The sequence below is a fragment of the Mustela lutreola genome, chromosome 18 (assembly GCF_030435805.1).
Source record: "Mustela lutreola isolate mMusLut2 chromosome 18, mMusLut2.pri, whole genome shotgun sequence".
In the NCBI taxonomy this organism is placed as follows: domain Eukaryota; kingdom Metazoa; phylum Chordata; class Mammalia; order Carnivora; family Mustelidae; genus Mustela; species Mustela lutreola.
In genome coordinates, this window is record NC_081307.1 from 13,352,735 (window position 1) to 13,357,316 (window position 4,582).

At 42.1% G+C, this 4,582-nt stretch overlaps 1 long non-coding RNA gene across 2 annotated transcripts; it reads right to left on the reverse strand.

The window, feature by feature from the left end:
- Positions 1-498: 498 nt before the first annotated feature.
- LOC131820692 (uncharacterized) lies at positions 499-3,919 on the reverse strand. 2 transcript variants are annotated; one of them, XR_009349737.1, is made up of 3 exons: positions 3,727-3,919; positions 1,489-1,622; positions 499-1,162 (listed from the first exon to the last, which is right to left on the reverse strand). It is a non-coding gene; the product is annotated as an uncharacterized LOC131820692 (long non-coding RNA). The 2 variants fall into 2 exon arrangements; XR_009349736.1 differs by lacking the exon at positions 3,727-3,919 and having other exon boundaries at positions 1,489-2,839.
- Positions 3,920-4,582: the final 663 nt, after the last annotated feature.

Sequence of the window (4,582 nt, forward strand, 5' to 3'; positions counted from 1 at the left end):
GCTCTAGAAGAAAGCAGAACGTATCATTCACTGCTAGTCTTCAGCAAGTGACTAGATTTCTCTACTTCTTTGGACATGATGAAGCAAAGGGAACGTGATGACAGTCTCTGCTCCACTGGTAAGCAGAAATAATTCTATATTCCAGAAACTCTGAATTCTTAAGGGTATCTTAAAGAAGAGTAAGGCTCTCATCACTTGAAAGGGAATTCCTGTGGACTGGGAATCTGGCCTAGGGTGATTTTTTGTGGTTCATGGAATGAGTCAAGATTAGGTTGCAAAATCCACCAACAATAATAGTAGCACTGTCCTAAGGCTGAGACACACTGATTTGAAAATGCAAATCAGAAGACCATAGTCAAGAACAGGATGAGGTGATTTTACTGAACAACTTTCTTGCCCATTTGAACCTATAGTGCATTCAGTTTCTAGACACGCGGGTCGCTCTCAGATTTAAAATTGTAGGCCTACAAGAAAAATCATGCACGTACACTATATGGATGCACATTGTAAAATAAGAACTTTAATGAATTTACACTTATTCTTGAAAACCATACATGGTATCCATAAAGAACAATGACAGGACCCAGAATCCTGGATACGCAGCTGTAGCAAAGGAGTGGATGGATGGTTAAGCAGGTAACAGATGTAGTATGTCCGATGTCTGAGAAGAAATGGCCACACTGTGTGCGAGAACGTCTCGTATTGCCAGTGTAAGACATTGCGCGTGTATGTGTATCAAACAAACAAAAAGAGAAGAGAAAGGGGGAAACATGATTAAAATGAAGTTCTTATTTTCTTCTGTTAGAAAACAAAGCATTATTTCTTCCTGGATTAATAACTGGGTATCTCGAAGCCAAGTCATGTTCTAACAATTTCCCTGTAATTAGAAACATACGTATCTGCATACGTTACTGCCAAAGTACGTAGGTATTTTACTGGCATTAGTAATCAGCATATGGCAGGGGAAGCACTGCCAGTGGGCAGAAGGCTTCACAGTGTTAGGGCCAAAGTGGTAAAAGGAGGCCGAGACTTGTAGGATGAGGCAGAGACATGGTCCCAGGAAACTGGAGTCTCAAACACTTACCTTCACATTTTAGCCCACTTTGCCAAGCCTGAAGCTGTGGTTGCTTCTGGCCATTTCCCCTGGTTGGGTCCCATCATTCTACAAAACAAAAAGAAGAGAAACTCTAGATAAATATCCTTTTATATCCCCAATCCTATTCATATTATAAAACATACAGCTTGTTACTTTTTCTTGAAAAAAATACCTCATTTCATTCCACCCTCAGATCACTAAGGTCCAAGCATTACTATGCTGATTGGCATAGACCCTGGTGTTAATGCAGCCAAAGCTTATTTACAAAAACCGTCACACATCGGAGGGAATAAACCAGCTTCCGTATGCACTGCTCATCTATGCTTTCCAACAGTGGACAAAATACGACTAGGTCCTATCCCAAAAACAAAACAAAGCCAAAAACAACTTACCTGGAATGAGAGTGTCTGCAGACATTTCTCTAAGTCTTGAACCAACTGCCCCATATAGGAGGCAGATCCAACACACAGACATCTTCAGGTGAAGTCAGGGGTCCAGGACAACCCATTATTGTTGATTATTGTTGCTGAAATAAAAGCTGGGTCTCCGTCAGGGAGTGAGGCAAGGATCAGGAATTACTGGGGCACTGTCATAAGCACAGATTCTGTGGACGTGCTGTGTAGTGACACCTCAGCTCCTCGTACCTAGTTTTAGTAACTTGCTGGAGGAAACCAGTGGCTGACAGAGCAGGAGGGAGAGCTGGTCCTTTTAGGAAGGGTGTACTCCTTTCTTGCCTAAGTGTGAAAACCTCAAGCAGGAAAATCTACAGTTCTGTGGGTGGTGAGAGTCCCCAAATGGGTCATCTGTTCAAGCTCTGCTAAGCCAACCTCCTAAGAAGCCTCTGGTTGAAATATGCTCCTAAGGTCAGCCAACACATCCCAATGATGAGACCCCAGCTTTAGAACCAGTGAGGCTGATCTGTGATCTGTATAAACACTGTTTCCAGGCTGATTTTAAAAGAGATCTGGAAGAAGAAGAAGGAAGGAAAAAAAAAAAAAAAAAAGAACTCATTCCAATAAAGTGTGGACACCTGGGTTCGAAGAGGTAGATTTCATTACCCTTCATCCATACCTGTTTCCCTTCCTGGGCATGGAATTATACCTTCTCCAAGGCACTAAAGTCAGATTTGGATTGACTTGCTCTACCACTGAAATGGCCATAGGAATGGAAGTGATGTGTCTGATAGCCAGACAGAAGCTTAAGTCATCGTTTGTTCTATGACTGAGGTCTACCTTTGTCTTCGCCTGTGTCATAATGGATGCCAGTATTAAAGGAGACTCCTCCATCAGTGCGGGTCCCGCTAGCTAATGACATAGAGTAGAACCACCTGCTGATACTCACTGAGCGTGTTGCGTAATTGAAAAATAAATCTTGGTTTTTGTAAACTGCCAAGACTTTGGGGTAGTTTGTTACCACAGAACGGTCTAGACTATTCCAGCTGAAATGAATAACAACTCGGAAGAAAACAACTATGTGGCTGAAATGTCTCTATTCTGTTCATATCATATTTATAAGGTACACAGCATAAGTGATTAAACATCTGTCAATTTCCTGATGTTAAGGATCTTTCCCCAACAGATAACTCAAAGAGAGCTCATCTTGTCTCATATGTTAGAACTTTTTTTTTTTTTTTTAGATTTTACTTATTTATTTGACAGAGAACACAAGCAGTGGGGAGTGGTAGGCCGAAGCAGAGGGAGAAGCAGACTTTCCACTGAGCAAGGAGCTTGATGTGGGGCTCCATCCCAGGACCCAGGGATCATCACCTGAGCCGAAGGCAGACGCTAAACCAGCTGAGCCACCCAGGCATCCCGAACATCTTATAATCAGTTGATAAATTGTGATTTGCCTCATTATGTGATTTAAAACTGAAATGCTCATTTTTTTTTCTTTAGTGCTGAAGGAGCTATCAAATTAAGGTAGTTGGATGGACTGAAAATAGGTCTACCAATAGGTTGATACCCCCAAAATGGGACAGGCAAGAAAACTGAATTCTGCATGCAACGAAATCTAACAGAATGACTGGCAAATTGACAAGGTTGTTGGTTTGAAACAAGCTTTGACATTTTGCCTCACTTACAGCCCCACTGCTATAGAGATGTGCCCATGGGCCATGGGAAAGGCAGCTGCCATGGCTCTATGACGTCACGTCTATAAAGATTCTTTTGAGTTTGTAAGAAAAGACATTGAAGGGCTGTGATCCTAGGGAAAATAATCAGGGCAACAGAAAACCAGAAAGATCACTAAGCAGGGGGGAGAAGACATATTTAATCCCATTTCCAAAGAAAGAGATATTCAATTATTTCCTGTAGTTTTTCAGGGAAGACGATGTACGGGAAAGCCGTGTGATAGGGAAAAGTAACATAACAAACGTCACAATGGTTTTCCTAGCTTTTCTTCAGGATTAAAGAGTTAAAGTTACACCAGATGTGGAAGGGCAACAGATGGGTGCATTCTGATGACTTATAATGTTGGATGATAAAATGACCTAAGACTCTATTTAGAGAAATAGAATAGCCACACGTGGGCTGTTTACAGATGTAGAAATATCATGATAAGCAAATGTAGGCAGTTCAAAGGAATGATTAAGAGAAAAAAAAAAAAAGAAGGACAAGTGGATAAATACGGACCTGATGTTGTTGCGAAGACGTAGTAGAACTCCTGCATGGCTAATATAAACACAGACGACCTCTGCGTTTGCTCAACTTTCGTCTTCAAGACAGGAAACAGCAACTGATCTTTATCGGGAAAGTAGAATCTTCCACTTGCCTCTGCTGTGCTGACATTATGGTGTATGTCAGGGCCTGGCGATATCACTATCTCTCCAAAGCACATGCTGACAGCCTGATAGGCACTTGAGAGAGCTTATCCCGGGCATAGGCTTTGTGTGCCACTGGGACAGTATGGCCAACGTCACGGTGTGGGGCCACAAGCGCGCATGTATGATATGGAGCTGGGCGGGGGGCGGGGTGGTGATAGTGAGAGAAGCGCCCTGTGACAGCACTTTCCATGTCCGTATTCACCAATTCATCCTGTTCACAAATTTAAACATCCTCTAGGGTAATGTTTACCACTTCACAAACAAACACGCCAACGAGCAATTGTTTCGTGCATGAGGGTAGCTAGGGAGTCCTATATTCTGGACAGACTATGAACTAAAACACAAATAATTGTTTATGAATTGCACAATATTTTACGTCAGAAAAGTTTCAAACATCTGAACTATTTTTTTTCCCTCTGGTTCTGATAAAAATGGATTTGGGTCTTTTTTCTTTTCCAGGGCGCACTGAATCACGCACACATCCATCGTTGATATGATGCTTTAAAAATCCATGTGGAGAGTTCACAGTAACCTACTGTGACTGGTGGACATTCTCTTCCCTCCCTACTCTGGATATCTGTTGAGTTGTTATTTCTCCCTAAATGAAGTCACCTACATTCACCTTGCATTTATTTCATGCTGCATGGTCCATTTGGTCTGGACTC